Source organism: Numida meleagris, chromosome 6 (assembly GCF_002078875.1).
Source record: "Numida meleagris isolate 19003 breed g44 Domestic line chromosome 6, NumMel1.0, whole genome shotgun sequence".
Classification (NCBI taxonomy): domain Eukaryota; kingdom Metazoa; phylum Chordata; class Aves; order Galliformes; family Numididae; genus Numida; species Numida meleagris.
In genome coordinates this window covers 49,783,869-49,809,986 of record NC_034414.1, presented here as the reverse complement: position 1 = coordinate 49,809,986, position 26,118 = coordinate 49,783,869, and the positions used below count along the sequence as shown (strand labels likewise).

Genomic DNA, 26,118 nt, shown 5'->3' with positions numbered 1-26,118 from the left:
ACACACACACAGCACACCGGGGCGCTCCCCGCCGCCGGCTGCCGCGGAGCCGGAGCCCGGGATCTCCCCTCCGCCGTCAGAGGGCGGCCGGCGGGATCTCGCGGGGAGGCTCCCGGTGAAGGAGACCGCGGAAGGAAAGCCGAGCCGAGAGCGGCGTCTTGCGGCCGCTTCTCCTCGGCAGCCGCCTGCAGCCCGTGGGGAGCCGGGGCGGGCTGCAGCGCAACGGGCCCGAAGGCTGGGCCCCGCGGGGTGAGCCCTGCTGAGCAGCGCCCCGAAGGGAGCAGGTGGGGAGAAACACCTCTGTATTCGGAAGGTCCCTGGGAAAGTGCCCCGAAGCGAACCGGAGGCTGAAGTCAGCAGGAAGAGGACGAAGTCTGGGATGCAAAGAGTTACAAATCAGATCATCGTGCGTTTGGCAGGAGTTTGGCAGTAGGACTGGGGCAGCCTGTCAGTTAGGTGCAGCCTCAGCATCCCCCTTCCGCCAGTTTAACAGCTCCCATTGCTTCCACTGGAGCAGCCGCTGCATGGAATTGGCCCCGCAGCCGACTGATTTCAGCGGCAGCCCTGTGGCCAGAGGATAGAGCTGTCACCATAGTACTGTGACTGATGTTCTCTTACAATAACAAGGTGAAGATATGTGCTGCAGTTCGTTATGCCAGTCTGTAGTTTGAACCATCTGAGGAGTGAAGTATTGTTACATTCTTCTCATACATTACACTAAAATAATTTCAACAGTTTTTTACTGTTTATCTGTGTTTTTATAATGTCAATTCTCAGTGCTTTGAGCATAATGTAGCAAACTGGTGGCTAGTAATGTAAAATAGTTTTATACCTTATCCTAGGCTTGGGCTGAAAGGGACCTTAAAGTCCACCCAGGGCCTTGTCCAACCTGGCCTTGGGCACCTCCAGGGATGGGGCATCCACGGCTCTCTGGGCAGCAGTGCAAGGGCCTCGCCGCCCTCCGAGTAGAGAATATTATCCTAACATCTAACCTAAATTTCCCCTCTCTTAGTTTAAAGCAATTCCCCCTTGTCCTATTACTATTAGGCTGTGTAAAAGTTGGCTTCAGTTTCTGTGCTAGAAATGCTAACATGTTCAGTGATCAAAAGCCATTTTTATTTCAAGCTCCTCTGCAGACATGACAAAAATAACGCGTTGCATTTCTATAGCACCTTTCCTCTTGAAAAATGCCAGAACATTTAAAGTGTGTCTTTATGTCTCAGTCCTTTAAGGAGCTTTTTTTGCATGACAGTTCCATCATGTGGATCCAGCTACAGGCCTGAGTTCTGTATATATGAGCCTTTTCACCAACCACTGAGCCATAGTAGTGCTAACACAAAAATATGCTATAAAATTAGGCTGAGATATCAGTTCCGTATTAAATCTGAGTGAAAAGTGCTCCCTGCTGAATTGCCATTGCCAATATTGGTAGAGTTGAAGAGATCTCCAAACCAGCATGATGGTGTTTGTGTCTGACAGAAAGCACTGTGTTTTATAGCTGCAGGCTATAAAAGAAATGAAATTTGTAGTTGTTTAGTTAAAAATAAAATATAATAAAAATGAAAATGACTTCAAAAATATTATGTTTAAAATTAGCTATAATTCTTTCTCATCTTTAAAATTAACAAAGGTCCGTTAGGTTTTCTCATGGCCTTCTTAGGCATAATCTATCAAACTTTTCCAAAATATCACATTTTTCTAGAATGATACACAAACACACACAAATATGTACATATGCATGGGATTTTTTCAGATAAGTTACAGTACTAGAAAAGAGGAGCTCATTTTTAATACCAGTTTTAATTAAGAAGTTCACTTCAAAGCATTATTACTGTGATAAGTTCCTCATTCTGAGGATGAGGCACGTTTTAATACACTAATTTTCCACTTGCTAGGGACAGTTTCAACTCAAGTAGCATGCTCTCCAGGAGATGTCAACGTTAGCTTCATCCATACCTCCTTAAGTTGTGCATACTTTGGAAAAGAAACCTATGAAATCTGTACTGCAGTGCATGATTTTAATGTCAAAACAGTTTCTGTACAGTTCTGTAGCAATTACAACACCAGGTGAATTAAATGGAAAAGGATATCCAAAAGTACTACACCTATAGCAAAAAGTGACGTCAATGAGAGCGTTAGCAAGATTAGAGAAGTAAACACCCGGTAACTTTTACAATGTGTATCACTGCAGAAGAAAGGACAAAAAGGGGCAATACAGCTCCATTTCAGAGAGGGCAAATTAAAATTCACTTAGAAAATGACTTCTAAACCTGATCAGAGCACAGCACCATTGAAGAAAGAGAAAATACCTGAACCTCGCAATGGATTGCCTACTGAAATTAGCTGTGAAGGTGTTGTGAAGCCAACAGTGAAGCCTTTCAGCTCACTACAGTGAAAATCGTCTCAGTGATATGACAGAAAGTGAACTCAGCTCATGTCTCTAGATGAGGTTATGATGCCATTCTTTTTAGAGGGCAAGTGTTGGAAAACACTATTTTAATTTAATTGCAATGATTTCTAGACCTGTTACAATCTTATTACACTAACCTGCAATACAAGGCACAAAATGAAAAAGAAATTATATCTGGTGGCGTGAACAATGGAACAATGGATCTGAAGAATTCACTAATGTGTCAGTGGGCATCCTGGCGGTGGAGCTAAAAATGTAAATGTGAATGTAGCATCCTAAGCAATATAGTGGGACTGATGTATTTTGAGGGGCTTTGTTATACATTTGTGCATCTTACTGCTGACATTGTAAGAAACTCTGTATGACATATTCGGTATCTTTTGTACTGAGTGGTGTAATACAAATAACTATTTGGTGCATGAAAACAAAAGAGCTTTTTTACACATCCTTAGTAGAATTCTCAGGTGGTCATACTCCAATTTTAGGACAAAGAAACCTTGCTTAGGCTCCTCATTTACATGCTGTCATTAAAGAATTTTGATGCTATATATATTCCTGTTCTTTTTTTTTCTCTATTTCTTTGCATTACTAATAAATATGAAAAATATCCTGTAGCATTTTCATGTCAGAATTGTAACAATTCATAACTCTCAACAGGATAGAATTGTATAGTATTCTGGTATGATGTAGCAGATAACATCACAGCAAGCTGTTCCCATCCCAATGCCAATATTAAACAAAAAAAAAAAAACCAAAAAACAAAAAACAAAAATGAGTTACAGCATCCTTTTAAAATCCACTAAAATAATAGCACTGGTTCTAAATCTTATTCCCATACTATCTACATTTAGCAAGAATGTTGAGAGAAAAGAAAGCTGAATACCAACATATTCCATCTGATCAGTAAAGAAGAACTTTTCAAAAGTGACTTTCCTTTCCAGGTCATTTCTTTAGCTCTGTCATTCAACAGCATCAGGTTGTTTTTGCCATTTGGTGATTGCTTTGACAGACTACCTTGCATCCTCTGACATCTCAGTCTGTGCAGGACACCACTGCCTTCAGTGATCTTGTTCAGGGCATGAGGTGGCTCTTGGTGAGGGACGGATGCTAGGGTTTGGGTCTCCACAGCAAAACCTGCTATGCAGATCTGCCAGTGGGCTTAGGCAATTTCAGCCCTTCTTTGCAGAATTTAGAAGAGGTGAAGGCTCAGTTCAGCGCAGAGGATGAAAGGTTTTGATTTCAGGTCACTGTAATGCATGTCCACAGAACAGATCAGAAAAGTTTGGACAGCTGCTGCACACACTGAGCCTATTTTGTAACCAGAGAAAACTTCAATATGCAAAGCATCTAGCACTGTCAGCAGATGTGCTGGTTTCACTAAAATTTATCAGTGGATATAATTATAGCATCTATTTTACTGTGACTAACTTCTGATGAGCCCCTCGAGCTTGCTGGAAATCATCTGATTGCTAGGCCACGCTCACTGACATGTGAGTTGGTTCTGTAACTCATTTTGCTTCAATTTGAGGCAAGTGTCTGTTTCACCATCTGCAGTCTTACCTAATGTCCAACTCTGCTCTAACCTGAGAGCCCTCAAATGGCATGCTTGCACAAGTCTGGGGGCTTCTCCTTGAGTCACAGTGTTCATGCTCTTCCAGTTGTACTTCCCCCAGGAGATAGGTAATATAGCAGCACAGGCCCCATTTTGCTGGCATAGTGCTCTGCCTGAATTTTGAAGGACACTGTGTAGGAGCAGCAGAATGGTGTGGGAGCCCGCGGAGGGAGGGAGAGTGAGCTCCAAGGCTGCAGCACTTTTGGATGAGGTGGGCACAGAGCAGACGGCTCTGGGGTTAAGTTCATAGAATTATAGAATTGTTTGAGCTGGAAGGGACGCTCAAAGGCCACCTAGTCCAACCCCCCTGCAGTGAACAGGGACACCTACAGCTCCATCAGGTGCTCAGAGCCCCATCCAGCCTGATCTTGTGTGTCTCCAAGAACAGGACATTCACCACCTCTCTGGCAGCATGCTTCAGCATCTCACTGCCCTTATTGTAAACATCTTCCTTCTTATATGCAATCCTAATCTCCCTTCTTTTAGTTAGAAACCGTTTCTCCTAGTTCTATCACAATAGACACTGCTAAGGAGTCTGTACCTTTCTTTCTTTATATTCTGGAATTAGCTGCCTGCAGTCTGCCTAAATCCTCATTTAGACAGACTTTTTTTAATTTTTTTCTTTGCAGTTTTGCCCTTTTTCTCCAGTGAGCAGCAGCAGACAGAAGTTTGAAGTAAGAAGTTTGTTTTTCTTTCTTTTTTGTTTCTTTGTTTTGTTTTTGAAGACAATTTTGTGAGGTGAATAAATTGCCTTCATTCTTCAGAAGAGCTTTTTCCTCACCAGCAGACTATCTCCAGGTATTAGAGTGGGGCTCGCTGTCAGGGTCCTATCATAGGCTCAGATAAGGATTTCCTTTCCTACTGCTCTCCAGCAGACTTGCCTCCTGGTCCCCTTTATGAAAACACTTCAGCTGCTGGAATAATCGCTCATCTGAATAGCAGGAGTCCACTGCTTCAGACACAGCAGGGGTCTGCATGAATGTCACTACAAAGCGTACTTCTTGCATGTGGGAAAGAAGGGATGTAAGGGGAGAATCACCATTACACAAGCACAGTCTGAGCACATTAAAAATACAATATAACAAATGTGGGATGAAACCATCAAAGGTACGCATGTTTTACTATCCAAATGAGAATGTGTTACAGTAAGCCTGTACACATCGTGTTGGTCCAAATGACATACATTAATTACAGAGAAAATTACACAATTTCAATAAGAACCTTCTCAGTCACACTGCTCAGAAAAAATAATACTGGTCTGTAAATCAATTAATTTGTAAATATGAAAAGAACACTTTGAAGATGAAAAGAATAATGCCTTGCACATCTGTGATTCTTCCCAGCCGAAGACAACGAACTGCTCAGCACACAGTGGTTGTGCTGAGCACAACCTTTGTAAACTAAATGCTGTCTTTATTTTACACATTCAGAAAATGAGAGGGAAAACACAACACAGCCAAAGTCTCACTGGGAGGTCAGAGGTAGAATAAAACCGGAATAACCACCACCTGGGTGCACTAACCATTAGAGTATCCTGCCTACAAACACTGAAGTTATTACTTATACAGCTCATTATGAAATGCTTTCAAGCATAGTCTCTGCAATAGAAATATCCTTATTTTCAAAAGGTCCTGTAACAACTCAGATTCGATGAACTTCAACGTATGTAATGGTCGGCTGCAGACTTGTTACAACCAGGGATATAGCATTGTGATACTAAACCAATGAGAAGCAACGTGCACTACAAATGCATAGGAATGCAACTCCATTGCCACCTCTGAGCAATCTCTACTGATGAGTATAGCATTTTTGAGATATTAATACTCTGAGAGGACAAAGTGAAGAGGAGCAAGATGGATAGCAGCACATGAAGTAATTACCAATACACTCTTCAATATTATTTCTTTTCTTCTATTCCAGCCCTATTTATGATGGCTTCAGTCCTAAGTAGAGGCTGAAAGCTTCAGCTCTTTAAAATCTCATCTGGTTTGTGGTGCAATTGCTTTGACACAGGATGGGCCCAGAGCAGTTCAGCACAAAGGATCCAGCAGGGTTGTCCCCACACAGCTGCATCACTCCCAGGGGAATTCCCTCTCAGCAAATGGAGCTTTCCTGCATCCACTGAAACCTCAGGATGCCCCAGCACTGGGGTATTCGGAAGCTCTTCCAGCAGATGTCAAAAAGGAATGCTTTTGTGTCTAGCACAGCATAGACACTCCTCCTGCACATGGCTGAGATCACCGTGACAATAAATAATCCGGAGGCCTATCTTACGCATATACTTAAATCATATTTTGTTACTATATAAAATCTGGTTTATTCAAAACCATAATAATATAAATTAATGCCTTCTTGCCTTCTGAATTGAGAGGAGACTAGAGGTTAATAGATGTATTTAAAAGAAAAAGGAAAAAAGATAAATACTTAAAATACAACACAGTAAATTGATCTTTTAAGATGCACACAAAACTTACCTCTTTTTAACAATGTAGAAGTAAAATACTCGATTTGTTGTGGTTTTAGAATGAGAATTTTAATTTGACAGTGAGAATTTATAAGATGGTATAAAATGCAGAAGTAGAAAACAGAAAGGAGAAAAGGATATAGGTTGGGAATATTCTAAGATAAAAGGTCTCATCTGCAAACATATGCCCACAGCACTTTGGAATAGAGAAAGGTATCACAGCACTATTTATCTCATTCCTCAGTTAGTAGAAGGGTTGTTTAAACTTGCAACTTATCAGAACCAATGTTCATAATTTCAAACCTTCCTATGTCACTATTCACTGTTTCAGGATCCAGCACAATGATGACATTGTAGGAAATGATGCATATTAGGAAAATTTACTGGCAGCCATGCAAATAGTAAAGCACACATAAAAATGTATGTATAAGATGAAGCACCACATCACTTCAACACACTAATGTTATAAAGGGCTCACCAATCTCATTTATGTCATCTTTTACATTTGCAATAAGAGCTAAAACAGATACTTAATGCTACTGGAAATGTGCCCAGACAGGACATTTTAAGGTTCCTTGGGATAAGTGGAGAATGAATGGTGGCAAGTGTCTTCTGAGAGGCAGCCAGTAAAACTGCTGCATTTCCCTTACTGATTTAATCTTATGCTTGCCTTTATTGGGAATCTATTGGAAAAGCTAGTTTGTGCTAGCAAACAAATCACAGAGAGTAAAAGGGTTTACCTGTGATCTTAGCTCCTGCCGTCACCCATGCCCATGTACCACCTCAACTAACCTTGCTTACAATTTTGCTTATGCATCTTCAGTATCTTTCATCCAATGCAGTATTAACTACACAAAAAGACGCAGGAGGAGAAGGCAGACAGTATCCAGTTCATGCCACATGTGTTAGCTCTGCACAGCACAACAGCTAGTCTCCTGGTTCCAACTCCTTGAACCACTGAGCTTTTCCTGAGCTGGCAGAGGATAGAGGTGCTGCTAGAGATGACCCACGAAGGACACACAGAAAACTCAGCCCACTACACTCCCAGATTCCTTTGATATCTACCAAAGCCCAGGACCACCTACTTTGAAACCTTACATCCCTGCAGTGCTTTTGCTGCCTCAGCCCATTTCTGCTTTCCTGGTACAAGATCCCTCAGTGCAATCTATGGAGAAGAAATCTATGGATGGAAGAAAGCAGTTAAATCATCAGCTAGTATAAACTTGGCTAGCTTGAAAAAAAAAGCAGTAGGGAACAATCCTTTCCTGCCATTTTCAGCATCGCTTTACACTAACTTCCAGCATGGGGTGTAACTTTTGTTTTTGTGGGTAACCATAGTTTTGTTTTGAATTAAACTTTTTAAATTTACTTTTAAATTTACTTTGGAGCAGGACTTGGCTTGGAAGAAACTTTTTTGTTCTGATCTGAGCAATCACTGCAAGGCCTGCAATGCAATCGAAGCAATTTTGTGTTACATGTGTTTTTCGAAAGTAAATTCTTCCTGTGTATTCACAGACAGCACATCCAGAAACCTTGAAAATTCACATTTCATCTTCTTTTGATACATAAAATATAAATAAGATGAAACAAAACCAGTGATTGGACCAAAGAAGCCCTCACTAATTTGCCCAGGAACAAGAGTAGGCATAGAGGTTTGAATTAAGGGATCAGGCTCACACAGTCATGAAATGTTTGGCTTTTGAGGAAGAAGGCATCTGTTCTTCAGATCCTCTGAGAGGCAGTGCAAGATGCGGGATTACTGATCTGCTCGGGGAAGCCATGTATGGCATGCTGCTCTTGGTGGTGGCATCTGGAGGGTGGGGAACAGAGAAAGAATGGGGGGCAGTAGTGACAGTCCCTGAGTGAGGCCCTGAGAAGTTGCCCAGGCCCTGTGCCCGGCTGCCAGCACTGCAGCGTAGGGAACAATCTGCCATTTGTTTCATACTGACTCTACTAATTTTAAAAATGCTTCCTGATGCAGCACTTTAATTCTCAAGTACTTCATCACCTGATGTTTCTCTCTCAAACTTTCAAGGGAGTGAGAGAAAATCACAGCTATGGTTAAGGGAAAGGAGAGAAGCTAAAAGGATTTTGTCATTACTGCAGACATAATTCAGGGGAAAAAGAGCAGAAAGACAAGTTCTTTTCAAGTCTTTGATGCACGACAACCCCTCCTTCTCCCACCACTCTCTGACAGAATAAATACTGGAATAAAGAACAGAATGACTCTCAAAAGAAAAATATGTATTGTGCTCCATAAATTACACAAGCAGATGCAGCCATGAACGGAAGAATGAAGAACACAAAACCCCCACAGTGTGCACTGGCTGGCAGAGGGCTGGTGGCTGCCAAGGGACACTGCGTGACCACGGGGCTGCCGAGCTGGGACCTTGCTCTGCACGTCACAACACAGCCCTGGCACACCGCGCTCGCTGCCTGCTTCTTACATTCATCCTCTTGCACAGTTCTTCTGCCCATCAGGAGCTGTTTAATGAGTATTTGGGCCATAAACAGCTCATGATATGTTTTACAGTTGTCTGAGAAATCCTGCAACTAAGAACTTTGCTTTTTTTCCCCAAAAGCATTGCTTCAGATGAATATTCCCACACAGAGGTGAGCAGGCCCAACCAGATCAAAGCGTAGGTAGAACAGGCCCAGCCTGCGGCTGCTGCAGCCTTGCAGAGCACTAAACTTCAGCTGAAATTTTGAGTTCATGACTTTTTATTGGAAAAAATTTAGAGAAGTTATATAAAGTCTATATAGCTTTATGGTGCTATATAAAAAAATAATTACAAATAATCTAACCCACTGTTTAACGTTCATCAGAGATTTCATTCAACTAAACAGTTTTTTGGTGAAGTTGGAACTCTGAATCCAGAGTTGTCAGATTTATATTTCTAGAACATCTCCCCATTCCTTCATGATATCATTTATTTCAAGACATCAGCAGTTATGTACTATCATTTTGGCAGGAAAAGAATCTTGTTGCCATTTAGCTTCACCTGACAAATTAAGAAGATAATGCATTTATAGGAAGTTCACAGCATTTGTTTCAGTTCAGTAAGCTGTTTTGAAGAAAACCTGTAAATACTCTGCAAAAGGATATTTTGCCAACCTCACTGTTATAAATGCCATTTGGTGACCATCCAAGAATAAGGAGTAAATACTTTGTGCTGGAAAAGAATACATATGACTCATGATACTCAACAGTTGTAGATGTTCATTTGTGGAAAACCGTGCAATTAGAGACTAGAAGCAGAGTAAAATATTTGTTTACATTTAATTCTGCTGAGCAGATTAGGACCACAGGAAAAATGTCTTTTTCTCTCTTGCTTGTGTTTTCCACAGACCTTGGACTTTGAGTTGCATCCAATTCATACCACACAGCTAGGGGAGAGCCTTGATATAGGTTAGCATTTTGACCTTTTTCCTTTTGTCAGATGAGGAGTTTTTGTTTTCTCATTCAACTATGACTTCCTCCCATGTGAAGCTAGGAAATATGGCATATGATGTTTGAAAATCAGGGTTTTTCCATCTCTGCATGTTTTCCCTTGGAGCTCAGAAACACACATTATCCCAGTGCAGGGGAAGGGAAGGGAAATGTAATAATAAATGAGTAGTTAAGTCCCTGGCTACATCACAAGACCCTTTCTGACCTGGCCAGAAGAAGGTATGTGGAAAGTGTTAAAATTGTTCAGGATGATTATGGATGAATGGCAAAAGTATGTAAAGGCAGAATCAGAGAAAAAAAAGCATGAAATAAAATGCAAGCAGAGAGAGTGGGATAACAAGATGTCATGCTATAATCATGTAAGAAGGAGGCCAGGGGAATGCTGGCTCACTACTTGGGCGCAGAATGGCATCTGACAGATGACAACAAGGTACAACTAATTAATGACTAATTTTCTAACTGTCTTCATTAAACCTACGTTTCAACAAACACATTAGGCCTTTGCATTTGTGAGTTCATAGCAGATAATAGGGAAGTGGGGAGATTCAGATGTAGTTGTAAAAACAAAGTTTGTCAAATGAGCCTAGCTCTTTCTATGACCGCATTGTGCTGTGGTTAGGGAGAAAGCTGCTGTTGTCATAGAACAGATGTCTTCAAAAGCCTTCAGCAAGGCTTTTAGAACTCTCATAAACAAATGAGGAAGCACATCCCTGGTGACCCTGCTACACCTGTTCTGTCAGGTGTAAAACCATTCAGGTAATTATACCTTAGAAACGACACAAAATGGAGGGATGGATGAAATACAACCCTGCATGGCTTTGTCCTTAGTCCCATTATATTCAACATTTTTCTTAGTGAAGGAAAAAGGGAGTAGAGAACATGCTTACTTAAATGGGCAGGTCCCAGCTGGTACACTAGTCAGTAGGTAGATTAAAATTTTTTAAAAAAAAGGTCTTGGCAGCTTGAAGGAACTGTCTGTAAAGGCAAGATAAAAGGTATTGAGGTCTGCCACGGGGGACTGCATTGAGATAGGTATTATCTACTGAAAGGTGAGTAATAACTGATTGGGAAACAGTTTTACCAAGGCTAGACTATGAACTGAACATTTAGTTTACCATGCTGTGCAGAGTGCAGCAAACTGGTATGGATAAATCATCCTCTAGAAGTATGATGTAATCCTTTCACCATACTCAGCATTGATAACATCTTATCTGGAACACTGAGATCAGTTTTGAATACCATATTGTAAGTAAACACAGGCTGCCACAATGAGAGAACCCCCAGGACAACCAAAACCATCAGAGAGAGCTTGAAAGCACAGCCTGGGTAGGGCAGGCTGAGTAAATCTAGGGCTGTCACACCCAAACAGGAGGTGGGAAAGGGTGTGATACAACTCCTTGAGCATATTATTGTATCAGAAAAAAAAAAACTGTGGCAGTTAGAGCAAGTGTAGGGAGGGTTTAAATTGTAGCAAGAAAGTTTCTTACTCAGATTAGACATTAGAGAAAAAAAACAACCTCTCTTGTCAGGGCAGTAGAGCACCAGAACAAGTTGCTTAGGAAAGTTACAGAGCACCCATGAAAAGTCTTCAAGAACACACTAGACAAATACCTGTCCCATTTACAGAGGTGGACTAGGTGAACCCACAAAGACTTTTCATCCTCACTCCATTATTGTTCAGTCCTTAAAGCCTTCTGGGAAACAGTAACCACAGGTCCATTTCCACGAACATTATTCTGCTGTTCTCACTTTCATTTTGCTTGATTCACATGATGGAGGCAGGAATACCTCAAATAATCCTGCTGTACTTACAGACTCTCTCACAGCTGCTGTCAGTCTGGGATAATAAGATGAAGACTCCAGCCCTAATAGGCTGACTGCCCACTTGAACACCAAGTAGGGGTTCACTGCTCCATTTTCTTCTCTAAGGAAATTAGATCTTTCTTCCCAGTAAGTCATCAGCAATAAATTCCTAACACCTGCAAGGTCAGCTGATGAGGGAAAGAATTTAGTTAATGTAATATCAAGAAATATATTTCATTTTTTTCCTGAGTATTTATTTATATGGTTCTACAGTCGGGTCCTGGTGATAGAGAATCAGCCTTTCTTACAGCCACTGGTGCGCATCAGGTCAGGGCTAAGCAGTAACAATTTGGAAGTGCTTGTTATAAAGTGAGCTCATGCCCCTTTCCCTGCAGAGACACAGAGCAGAGCCAGAACTTGGCAAAAAGTCACTGTCAGTTACCGTAGTGGAATGCCAAAGGATTGGGTAGGCATTAGTGAGGACACCTCAGTCTTGTCAGCTTCCAAAACAAAATGTGGGATGGCTGGGATTTGATTTTTCTACTCCATTCCCTTTTTTGGATCCACTCCTACAATGCCAATGCCATAGGCCAAGCCCTTGAAGTATGAAGGTTATTCATGCTGACCCTGGTATTGCTTTCAGTTAACAACTTCTAAACAGTGTTCAGCAAGCAAACACACAGCTATAGAGAGGAGAACTCTGTGTTTGATGCTTCTTGCATCTGTAACCAGCACATCTGAAAGCATTTTGGAGTGAACTCTGTCAGTGTTTGGCTTCACGTCACAAAGTACTGCTGTGAACAGCATCGAACATTTGGGTGTGTTTGCAATACTCCCTTGTATGAGAAGAAAGCCACTTATGCCACTCTTTTCCCAGTATTCACAGAGAGCTACACCCAAAAGTATTCTGTACAAACTGTCCTCTCTATCCCTCATAAAACTGTGATGTTCAGATACGATTTATTTCTTGGAGACATTGTTTTCTAGACAGGTATTGAAATGATCTTTAGCCCTGAAGTCTGGACAAACATTTTTCTAAACTTACCTTCACAGCATTAACAGAGGTACTTTCCTCGAGAACAATTTAATTTTTACATTATCCAAAATACAGTTATACATATATATTTAATACGTGTTTTATATATAAAGGATGGTTACATTATGTGAATTTAAATGTGTATTTTTACATATTGCATATTGATGTATGTATCTTTTATTCCAGAACCTAATCCATAATGGTTAAAACCATACTGTCCCATTTCTGGAACAAAGGTTTGCTGCTCTGCTCAGGCACAGCAGTGTGACATCTGAGAAAGCTGTGACATTTGGATCTGTGTCCGACAGAGGGAGGTGTTCAGAAACACAGAGGTTCTCTGGACTCATTCTAATTTTATGGAATTCAGCTTCAGGGAGGGGGAAAAATAAGCAAATGAACAGCACATAACTTACCATTGCAATAGTATTATTTTGTCTGCTCTCTTAGAATTCAGCTAGGGAGGCACTGCCTGCTTCCAGAGAAGATTTAGGATTGGAACAACCAGCATTATTCAGTGGGAGGACTTTTAGACCTAACAGGTGCCAATGTCACCTCCGTGTTAGAAAGGAATTATGATTCTCTTTCAAACAAAATGCACTGCTTGGTTTGCACTGCCTGCTTGCTGTAACTCAGACTGAAGCAGAGGTCCGGTCTGGCAGGCAGTTTTGGGTTCAGGAAAAACCTGAAGTTACTCAGCTGTGCTTTCCTTGCAAGCAGTCACTATGGCAATGGGAAAATATTGTGAGGTATAGGAATGATGGGAATATGACTCAGAGAGTACAGAAAAAGGAACATTCGAAAACATAACTCCCAGCAGGCGCAGAGTAGGCTTTTCAAAAATAGGCACAAACAGAGGATGACCGTCTGGTACCGCTTTGTTTTGGGGGTGCATAAAGGGGTCATTGTGCTGTGCAGCTCTATCCCCTGCATGATCTGGGAAGCAGCAGCAGAGGAAGCCATGGCTCTGCACTGCGCTCCTGCTCCTCTCCCCGGAGAGACAGAGCTGGGCAGGCATGGTCAGGTCAGCAGAGGCTTCCGTCTCCCTTCCACAGGGGAAGGCTTCTCTTCCCCCTTGTGAGGACACAGAGGCTGGTGGGAGGCTGAATGCTGTACAGAGCCTCCCTTCCCAGCTCCCACAGAGTTGGGATTTGGCCCAGATACAGACAGGAGCCACAACACAGGGGAGAGCACAATGCTCCCTACAGAGCATCACGCCAGCAAGAACTGCCCAGTGAATGCACACCTGAAGCCTGGCTAGCCCAGTGCCAGTGGGATTGGAGTGACACAACGGGCATTTGTAAGATAGCTTGTCCACAGCAGAATTGTATCTCCAGTTTTGCTACTTAGCCCCTGGAAGACTGAAGAAATATATCTTCATTAGCTGCAGGAGTGAGAATTATACATATATATTTTTTCCTTGTGTAAATAAAAAAATTCTGCCTCCTGCAGCTAATGATGATTGCATGGCCTCTCTTATTGCCAGCTATTTTCTGAATCCTTTATGCTTTTGGCCCCAGTTGTACTCTGAAGTAGTTAGCTCCCCAGATCAATTATGCATAATGTAAAAGCTTTTCTTTCAATCGAATTGATGTTCTGTCTTTTACTTTGCTTTACACCTCTATATCCTCAACTCTGAGGAAAGCCAAGCTAAACTTCTCTCTTTCTTTTTTTTTCCAGCATTCCTCTCAAGCTTCCCCTCCAGTCTACCCAAATTGTTCCAGGTTTGCACCCTGAAGGAGGTTAGAACTGCCTTTTCTGTGGGTTTTTGGGACCTACTGAGTTTGGATGCTGTCCTCCAAACTTCCTTCCCAACCTGCAAGCTGCCACTTCCTTATGAGAAATGCAGTCCCTGGACTCTCTGATCCTGCACCCCTGAGCTTTGCTGTGAGAAGTACAACGGAGCCCTGAGGCATCAACATGGTGGTTCTGTATTCTTGACCTGAAGTACACTGGCCACCAGCATTGTTATTCAGCAACACGAAGCTGTGTATCACTGCTGGCTTCATTAAACTTTAAAAATATTTTTCCTTGCCAACTCAAATAAATAATTGATGATGATTTCAGTGTACATTTAGCACGCCCACTGGAATTCCAGTGAATAGGTAAAACAGTCTTTATATATCTAGAATTAAGAAGAAATAACAAACACCATCTGTAAAATAAAATGCATATGTGAAAAATATCTCCACATACACAGCAATGTGCAAATCATTCAAAGCTATAACACATTAATGTAAAAACCCTGTAATTATCTCTTACTGAACACACTGTATATTTTTTTGCAAAGATTAAATCTTATTGCATAATTTCCTGTTAGAAAAAAAACACAACAATCAATCCGTCAACTTTATTATACATATATTTGCTAATATAGCCAATTGAACACATTAAATATGCATTAATGGCAAAGTACAGATTTCAACATATATATTTTTCTGCTTGAGTAATGCTGCCTGGGGTTATTAAAAGGGAATGGGTTGTAAAATTCAAGTGTACTTTTTATCGTCTAGCTGATGGATTGCTTGTTATTCACCTCTAGCATGAGTCCTTGCTATAATAAATTGCTGCAATCCTTATCTGCAGATTCTTTTCTATTATCTGTGTGAAGTCCCGGTTTTATCTAATTGGTGACATTACCAGAACATTTTTCTACAAACACAGGAGCCTCCCGCCAAATGCAATTGCTGCTTTAATCTGTAAGAGGCACATTTCAATGTGTTTCTCTGAATAGAATGGAGAGAACCTGAGCTAGGAAGTTCTGGAGATCTCCCACCTAAGTGGCTGCCAAAATAAACATGAGTGGAGGTAGAGGGACTAATCCTGTAATCTTGACTTAAGCAAAACTCCTACTATCTTCAGTGAGATTTGCACGTAGGAACAGCTGTAGAAATTGGCCTGAACAAAGCAGAACACCAAAAGGCCAAGTCCTGCCCTTGGGCGTGCACATGCGAATCCTTAAAACTTGAAGAGTGACACCCTGGGCCCAGGATAATCAGCACATAAATTCCCACCCAGCATGACAGTGCCAAAACACCACTTGGAATAAATACTAGGCACGTCTGCACCCCATGGGGAAAATGTTTCTATCCAAGATTCACTGAGAAGCAAGAGAACAAGCACAAACTGAAACTAACATTCAGAAATAAAATGTGCATTTTATTTAAAAGCATCATCCATTTTAACAAATCCTAGCAGCACTTGAAACATTTATTTTCCCTGAACTCAGAGTTATTGCCTATGTTTTCCAGCTGGAAGAGAAAATCCTCATGCATAGGTGAGTGATTTTCCACAGCCCACACAGCGAGTGATAAGTATCATGGGGACAAATTAATCTTGGGTATAAATCCATAAAGATTAATGGAGCTCTAACAGAGATTAATTTGGCCCATCATCTCTAAGGATGGCAAAACCAATTAGGCCACGTCATTAATCTTCCAGTTAGCTCAGGGCTGTTTCTTAGGCAGTACTGTGAAAAAAAGGCAAGAGAACAGAACTGACTGAAGGAGCCACTAAAACAGGAGAATTGGCTATTACTTGGCAATGGGAGCCTGAAATAGTGACAGCAGCTCTGATGTGTCCAGTGATCTCCTCCCTCTGGTTCCCATCCTAACAGGAACATGCCCTCCTGAAATCGTTCATTTGAGGACTGTATGGACAGTCAGCCTGGACTTCAGCCATCCATTGCGTTTGTGTCTTTGGTCAGGGCAAGTCTTCCATGAAGCTGATTTGGAGTCAAATGTATTTATTATGGCCATGCAATAATAATTTGCCTGGTCCTTGGAAAATATGAAATGATTAGTGACTCATAGATCAAGCAGCACTTGAAAGATTCATAAACTTCAAAATTCCCTAATTTGACCAGACAAAATGTGAACTATCCCATTAGAATTATTAAGAAGTGTTGCAACATGGAAGAGTAAAAACTAGTCAGAGAATTATCTTTCCTCAAGTTGGCTCAGAAATTTTGTTTTAAAGAGCAATTAATCAGACAAAAAGTTTTCTGTTAAGGGGGTAATGACCAGATATAACAAATGCCTACAAAGCAAGGATGCACTGAACAACAAAAAACTATGACTTTCAGAGCATCGTTAGTGGAATTTACAGAAAATGAACATCTGTGACATTGGTAAGGCCCAGTCTGGGGGCACTGAATAGGGGAATTTGTGCCCCAAAATCATGTGCATTACCTAATAGGCATGATAAAAATATTCCGCTGCGGCTTCAAAAGCAAATCTTGGCAACAGTGAGATCATTAAAACCCTACTGCATAGAAGGCCACATTCAAAACGGCATGTGTAGCAGATTTTTCAGTTATTGGGAGAGAAAGTATTCTAGCTGTAACAGGGGCCTTCCCATCCATAGTTCTGCCTGAATAAGAGTTTCATGGCCAAGATTTTGCAATATCAGTGAAAGGATTTTAAAAGTCCTTCAGATGTTCTTGGATGAATTAACCCTTCTCTCCTCATTTTTAGTAATGGAGGAGTTGAAGGCAGGTGGCTCACGTAGGCTGACAGCATGGACCCATTCACTACGGGGGATGCAGATGTGCACCCTTGGACAGGAACCCCGACACAAACCTTGCAGTGCAGGGCTTTCCAGCTTGCATTTCCCAGCTGACTGAGCCTTGTTAGTAACCTAATGACATGCTGTTGAATCAAACTACTAATAAAGGATGCTAAAGAGTGACATAGAGTAAGTGCCTGGCTAGTATACGTAAGAAACTTGAATTCTAAAGGGGTCACTTGAGTGCAGAAGATACAGTAGAATCACAGAATCATAGAATAGCTTGGGTTGAAAAGGACCTCAAAGATCACCAAGTCTCAACCCCCCTGCCAAGTGCAGGGTCACCAACCACTAGACCAGGCTGCCAAGAGCCACATCCAGTCTGGCCTTGAACGCCTCCAGGAATGGGGCATCCACAACCTCCCTGGGCAACCTGTTCCAGTGCATCACCACCCTCTGAGTGAAAAACTTCCTCCTAATATCTAACCTAAATCTCCCCTGTCTCAGCTTAAAACCATTCCCCCTTGCCCTATCGCTATTCACCCTCACAAACAATCGATCCCCCTCCTGTTTATACGCTCCCTAGTAGAATGGGAAGGTTTGAGTCAGTGCTGGTACAGCAGCAGAAATACAGTAGTGGTACTTCTACATACAAGTACTCATTGGCTTAGAAATTGTGATGTGGATTTCATTAGCCAAAAATAGTAAATAAATGTGGGGAGTGTCCCTACATGGTATTATCTGTGTTTTAGAAGGACAGCAAAATCAACAGGAAATGTGGTTAAGAAAAAGCAGTCAAGTTAAGCCTGTAATATATAAAAAGATAAAAGAAAGTCAGTTTTAGTATCTTACTTTGGCACATGGATCTAAGGAAATATTCTGAGAAATGCTCCAACACAGGCCTGTTTCCGGGCTATGAAATGAAAACCTCTCTCACTGCTCATTTCTGACAACCATATTCAGCCATTAGAGAAAGAAATGATAAAAATATATATATACTTCTCTTAGTAATTTCCTGTTATATTGAACACTATAATTTCCAGGCAAAAAAAAGAAAATTCTGATCCCTCCTGAATATAGAAAGCTGTATTTCAGCAACCTTAATATGAGTTTTCCTTGTAAACAATAGATCAGGCTTATCACTAGTGATTTGGGCAAATGGGTGGTGCTGTAGTGAATAGCCTCATAAAAATACCTGACATTCAAATCCAAATCACTTTGTAAAGAAAAAAAATAACTCTCCACACTTCTGATAGCCTCTCTAGTTCATATATCTTCATTGTCCTACTTAAAATATGCAAGTCAGAAATAATTTATGAGGGAAGACATGTTTGTGTATCCATAGTAATTGCTGCCCTACGAGTCCAGTTGCATGATTGCTGCAGGAACTTGGGGAACAGCAGTAAGAAAAGCAGTGATGGAACAGCCCAGGCTTTGTCCTGCCCATGATACTTTAGCTGTTCACTGATCATCTGACTGTTACAGGGGCTGTTAATATTGCCAGCAATCAGCTCCAGCTGCGTGCTTTAAAACCAGATTAACAGGCATCCTGAAACGCACATAGCCATGGACAAACCCTTTATCATCTAGCTTGGATACATTTGATTCTATTCAGAGATTCACTGAGTTCTTTTTACTAGACTGCAAACACAGTAATGGATGTATCTATTCAGTGTATTGTGTACTTGGTGCACTTTCAACGCTGCATATGGGAGAGATTAGCTTGCTTCACTGGAGGCTTGTTCTACACTCAGATTCTATGCAAGTACGTGAAGTCTTCATGATAACTGTCACATACACTTTTGACCTCATGTTTACACCAAATTAGGAACAAATCAGCTCCTCACTTTGTCTACTGTAAGAAGTGGGAGCTCCAGCTATGGTGCAGTTTGCCATTATCAGGGGTTCCAACCCAATAACCTGCTGTCATCCCGCAGTGCCCAGTGACACCCTGGATGATGGTACAGGTGCAAGTGCTGGCACAGACGTGCTCTGCATTTCCCCATAACAGCATCACCTCCAGCCCTGTGTCACAGGGAACAGAGGTGCAGCACCACATGCCTGAGGAAATAAACAGGACTCCTCTTGCAAAAACAGAATATATGTCCCAGCAAGCTGAGCTGACAAAATCCCTTCATTCTGAGCACAGATCTGTCAAAGGGGTAAATAAAAAGGTGAGACAGACCTTAAGGTCTTAAGGTCTGAAGCACATCTCCTAGAGTCAGTGCCCAAGAGCATGAGCAGCTGGTTAATCTGCTTAGAGAAGATAGAAAACATCTTGGGGATGACATGGACAGAGGGAGAAGATCAATGTGCAGTAAAAGCCAGAGAAGTGCGCAGCACCCGCAGGACTCAATACCAATACCAAAACACATGCAGAATGAATCCAGAGTGGCTGCTCCCTTCACAGCTTTTGGTATCCACCCAGGGCCACGTCCCCTTTTCCATGGCGTGCCTGGCACACTGGGGGGTCCCTTCTTATCGTACTGCTGGAGTCCTAGTTGCCCAGCACATGTGGGAAGTAGTAGCATTATCTCCACATAGCTATCTCTTTTTTGAATCAAAAGGAGTCCATGAGGATGGTTTGGTTCCTCATTCAATCTATTAGACACCATGGGCAATACATGGCCAAAGATCTTCTCAAAGTTTATTTCTGTAACAGAGAAAATATCCACTCTTCCACAAACACTGGCATCCAACCTCCCAGTTGGATATTTTCAGATGGCTTTAGAGATCTCACTGTACTTCTGTCTTTCTAGCAACCCCTGGATGTCTGCCACAGCCCTATACTCAGCTTGCACAGGAAGGAACACCTTGGTTCCATAACAGCTCTCCTCCATCTTCACCCTGTCCCATGAGAGCCAAGAACATGCTTGCAAAGCTCCCTCGGAACAAAGCAGCCAGCTCCAACTACATCTTACCAATCTGGGCTGTCTCAGCTGCTCCCGTTTAGCAAGTCAAGCACTGTATGACACAGCAGCAGGGCTGTCAGAGGAACTTTTTGAACATGTTTTTGCTCTGCAAAGCCTAGGTTCAAAACACACATGATTCACATGATACTATTTGCTGCTGTGATACCAACTGCCAAGCTAGGGTGGCTTTCTGAATGGCTGCTGAGGCCATTTGGCAGCACACGACAAGAACTGAGGGCACTACCCAGGACCACATTGCAGACCCCAAAGCCAACACCACATGCAAGCAGCAGCCCTGGGCACTGCTGGAAGAGGAAATCTGGGGTTCTGGGGAAGTCTGTGTAGAAATGCAATGCATTCTTCCATTTAAAATCTGTTTTTGTTTTTGGAGCATGCACCAAGCTGGGTAAAGCAGCAAAAAGACAATACAGCTATTTAATCTGCATGGATTAATGTCAGCTGGAGCTCCAATCCTGGATTTTCTTGGCTAGATCTCTCGATGGAGATTTCTTTTATTAGCTGATGAGTAACATAAAAAGAAGATCTGAAAGCCTACTACTTAGGAAAATTAAGTAAATTTAAAATCAGGCATTTGATTACATATCTTGTTTTTCTCCTTACTGAAGGAAAGTAGTTATTTATAATCTCAAGCTGGTAAGCAACAAATCCCTTCTTATTAAAGTAAGTTAAACCATTTATGGCATTACAGTTGGTTTAGTTGTGTTTTTGTGTTACTGCCACCTGTCTGCTTTCCAGATTGTACTGAAGGAAAAGGAGAGCCATTTTCTGTTCTAAACTCACACTAAAACAATCACTGCGAACACATCATACCTAAAAGAAACAAGTTGATGAGTTCAGATCTCAGTATTAAGTCAGAAAGATTTTTTTTCTTGCTGCAGGTGTTTTTAAAATAGGACAACACAGAAACAGATGTTATCTTACAATATCACATCCAGACCACAGAAAACATCATTACAGTAACCCTATCTACTTACTGCTTAACACCAAGGCACCATCACACTTAAGGAAAATTAATTACTCTGTAGATGTAGAGCTGTAGATCCCAGCTGTTATAAAATACAAGGTAATCCTCATGTCACTGGCAATGTGGAGTTAAGTAATGAAAGAAATGAGCAACCTGCACAGAAGTCTGGTGCTCCGCTGTGCTCCGCCAGGGCCGGCTCCTCAGGGATGGACTTCATGTTCCTCAGAGGGGGCCCTGGGGGGCTGTGGCCGGGACCCAGAGGACTCTGCATGGGAGGCAGCAGCTGCCTTATCTTCTTTTTATTTATGTGAAGGTTACAATGGCAGCAGACAGCGATGCATAGACACTAAATTAATTAAGCTGTTTTTAAGCCACAGCATTAAGGTGATGTCATAAGAACCCGCTTAGGACAGCAAGGTCACTGGAGAGGGATAGTGCATACCCAGTAATAAAACAGTCTGTGGTTAGAAGGGCTTGTGTTGGATCTGCCAAACCACTTCTTCCACGAAATGGACACCACCTGGAGAAGTTCTTTTTCTATCCATTGACTTATCCAGCAGCATCCCTGTTTTAAACAGGAGAAGATCTGATAAATCTGATTCAGCTGTGAAAAGCATGTGTCTTATGTTCAGGAAAGTATAAATAGATAACTAAGAACTAGATACAGAATCATAAGGGTTGGAAAAGATCACTAAGATCGTCTAGTCCGACCCCAACTCACCCCCGCCATGCTCACTGACCACATCCCTCAGCGCCACATCTCCATAGTTCTTAAACACCCCTGGGGGCAGTGACTTCAGTACCTCCCTGGGCAGCCTGTACCAATACCTCACCACTGTTTCTGAGAATAATTTTTTCCTAATATCTAACCTGAACTTCCCCTGGTGCATCTTAGGACCATTACCTCTCATTCTATTGCTGTTACCTGGGAGAACAGGCCAACCCCCATCTTGCTACAACCTCCCTCAGGATAAGATCTCCCCCGAGATTCCTCCTCTCCAGACTAAACAATCCCAGTTTAGTTATATCTTTGGAACTCAAAGAAATGAGAAAATATCTTGTTACAAGATAATATAGTTAATTTTGTTTAGTCCAGACTGAGTTTGTGTTTTCACACAAGCAGGTTAAGATAGAAACTTGTTGGTGGACGATCTGTTCAGCTTTCACTTTGGATTGACTTGGAGCGTTGTGTTGTCATTTCACATCGATAGTGTGATCATGTTGTACAACTGAGCCTGGGATTTCTTCTCTATTTCCTAAGTAACTGGTTTTGCAGAAATCAACAACAGCAACAGTTGGTTTTTATTTTCTTCGGACCTGTACAAAAATATCTATTTTAGGGAGGCTCTTGCAGAAGAAATAAAGCATATGGTGATGCCTTGCAAACTCTTAATAATACTATTGCTTGACTGTGAAATATTTCTACTAGGAAACGTTTGAACTGCAGCCACAGTCCTCTCATAAAGAAGCCTTTTCTGCAGCTCATACAGAGTAAGTACAAGCTGTGTCTTCAGCATTAATGGAATCAGCTTCAGTGACTAATGCTTTGTGTATCCGAAGGCTGTGATCTCGTAAGCGTGGTAAAAAGATGGCAGTGTTGGTTTTTCTAAGCAGCCAGTTCCACATGAGGTGAAGTGAGTCACAGCGTTTGAGCTGGATGGGAAGCACTCAGAAAGGGGCTTTTGTTCCCTGTCTCAAGCCTCTAACAGCCAGCAAGTGCCATACACCTACTGGCATCGGCATCAGTGGGGCTGTGTGTGAGCAGTGCGTAGGAGTATAAGCAAAGGTCACACAAGGAGACTTAAATCAGCTTAAAATGACCACAGCAGAGCCCCACCACTGTCTCCCATATGGAAGTGCTCCAGGCAGCTGGAAACATAGATGGGGATCAATTTGTCACTGGGAGCTTTGCAGCAACAACAATTTATCCCTGTCTGCAGTACCCACTCAAACAACTGAGGAGAAACATTTCTATTCCCTGCATGGCAGCCTATTCCCCTTTCTGCTCCTGGTAGATGTTACTTGTAATTGCAGCAAGAATAACACCCTGAGGGCTTTATGCTGATCTGCTGGATTTGAGCATCACCTCTCAATTTACAACCACTGCGTCTCCACCACAAGACGAGCACACGCTGCTGGGATCCCATAAAAGCTTATGGAACAAGCTTAGGCCTGCATATATTTTACCACCAATTTCACACAAGGAATTTAATGTAAGATCTGCTTGGTAATCATGCAAAACCGGAAGGCAGCTGGAAGGGCTCAGCTCCACGCTTTGTGCCACGGGGCAGATTTTGTGCGATCCGTGTGTGATGGAGCAGTGCCGTGGGCAATGAGCTGCACCAGGCCTGGTCCCAGGCAGCGTGTGCTGGAGAGCGGCTGAGCTTGGAAGTGTTACGTCTTGCAGCACCTCAGCATTTCTGAGTGCCTGGAGCACTAGCTGTGCTTCAGTGGTGCATAAAAGCACTTTCCATTCAAGGTGAATAGTCATCAAAGTGATAGAGAAAATTGTTAAGCGCTGTCACCGGAGCCATCTTTGCTTTTCTTATATAACCATTAATGCAATGCTCTGCCACAAATCATATAGGGTTTACAGCCCATTACTTCCAAACATTGAATATAATGATAAAAACAAATATTGTGTTACACGTTGGTTTCCCTCATTGGACTGAATTATTGGATTAAGTTGTGATCCCTAAGGCTGAAGGCAAAGGATTTTGCCCAGAGCAACAACTAAAGTATCAGAAGATGCAGTCCCCTGTTCCCACGGAGGAGCTGGGGAAAAGCACAGGAGCAGGGGTACAGCAGCACTGCAGAAGGTCAGCACCCCCATCCTCCCCACTCACCCAGAGGACATGTGCTGGGAGAATGAACTACCTCAGATACATATGTGGGCACCACTGCCCAGCCAAGACAAGGGCACTTGGAGCAACCCCAGCATTGCCACTTTTGGATATTTCAGTGGGTTATATGCAGTGCTTTACGCATGTTTCTCAGTGTAAAAGCCAAAAGAAACTAGAAGCAACTAGTTATGTCTTCAGTGATTCATTTGCTGGTGTGGAGTGCCCATAAAGGCCTCTATCTAAACACTCTGTTCTCTGGCTCAGTATCATCCACACCAGCTTGTGTATGTCTCTCCAGCATTACTCAGTCTGTTCTCCTATGGGTTATATCTTCCTTAGCTAAATGGATTAGGGCAGTCTATCTCCCTTCATAGCAGCAAGACTCAAGCACGATTTCTTGCTGCTCTACAAATTTCATGAGTAAATCACTGTCTATTAATACTCAAGGAGCATACAGTATTTCAAAAACAAAAACATGGCAAAACAATCAAACAAGGAATCCTCTCTTTCTCTAGTAGTAGTTGTTACAGCAGAAACAAGAGTGTGTGAAACTTCATTGGCAGACATCTTTGCATTGCTCTGATTTATGCAAGTAATAAATAATTGTACCAGATGGCTTTCTAAGGTACATCTAATTCCATGAAAGAAGCCCCCATGTGATTTAACCCCCCATCTCAAAAACATACATACTCACTATGCTGTCCAGGACTTAAATCACAGCGCTGTAATCTGCCGTGATGTAACGCGATAGAAAGTACAGCAATAATAGCAGAACAGCAAGATCCTAGGCTGCAGCAAATGAGGATTTGCTCAAATGCAACAGCTGTGGACACAGAAATAAAGGAAAGAAGCTACTTACCTTCAGAAAGCCTCAGGTATGTAGGAATTTCCAGAAAATACCCTAGTCTCCACTGCCAACCCTTAAATGAGGTCTGGGAAGGGGTAGAGCCAGGATCCACCCGTTCCAGTCACTCAGGTGCATGCAATGCACCTGAGCTCTCCTGGGTTGGCCCTGCCTTCCCACCAGGTGCTCCATCGCTTCTTCAATCTGTGACAGCATTTCTGCTACACATGGATTGGGAGAAAATGAAATTGGGGCTTCTGGTAGAGCCAGTGTCAATTTATGAACATATAACTCGGCTTATTGAGAGGCATTTTGACCTTGCAGTAGGCAGCAGTACTGTATGGAGAGAACAGACAGCAGTCCTCACCCCCCTTGTCTGTACAAAAGTGAAAGCTCAGGCTATGGAGCAGGGACAGACCCATGACACTAGGACTAGTGACACCTTCCATCGCTCCTTATAGGATCTTGTGTTGGATATCTTTCCCCTCTTGATGAAGGACTTGGTGGTAACTAATAGAATAAAGATGTTTTTAATTTTTGTCATTAAGGATCAGTTTGGAAAGTCCTTAGGGTTTGGTAGAGTAACTGGGGAATAATAATGAAGTCCTCTGGGTACAGACTGCATGCCTGGTCCCCTCAGTTTAGACAAGCCACACAGTCAGATTCTTTCCCTTTTTTTGTTTCTTTGTAGCAGAACAGTATTTTATTGACAGATTCACTAATATTATTTGGCAGCCTCCTTTCTTTCCTCTGCAGACACAATCTGTGTTATGAAATGCCCTTGCCTCTGACAAGGCTTGTGATTTCTGTAGCAGGTCTGCACACAACATTGAACACGCTTATTGGAGCAAAACAGGAGATCCCAGCCTATTTGTTTTCTCATTTGTAAAAGTTTCCCCAAACACTTCCCTTTCCAACAGCACATTCACAAACCATACTACACATGCTCAGACTGCACACAACTCATGAACAAGGCAACATCAGGGAACTTTTGATGTATCCACGTTTTCCCTCAAGAGTCAGATATACTCGCTTCCAAGCTCGCAATGAAAAGCTGCTGGCTCCTGGCAGCCAAAAATCACAGCAAGTCTATGTGCTGTGGCTCCCTCTGAATGAGTAAGCAGCTGAAAATAACACCTCTTGCATTTTCTTTGGCAACCCCCTTTCCATATTTTCTGTGACCAACTAGTGCAAGATTACAGCTAGCATAACTGGAACACAGACCTTAGTTTTTAAGTTGTTACTGGCTTCATCT

The 26,118-nt window shown here is 42.2% G+C and overlaps 1 protein-coding gene across 1 annotated transcript in view; it reads right to left on the bottom strand.

The window, feature by feature from the left end:
- EML1 (echinoderm microtubule associated protein like 1) overlaps positions 1-26,118 on the bottom strand; it is a 118,978-nt gene that overhangs the window by 79,630 nt on the left and 13,230 nt on the right. The window lies entirely within an intron of this gene.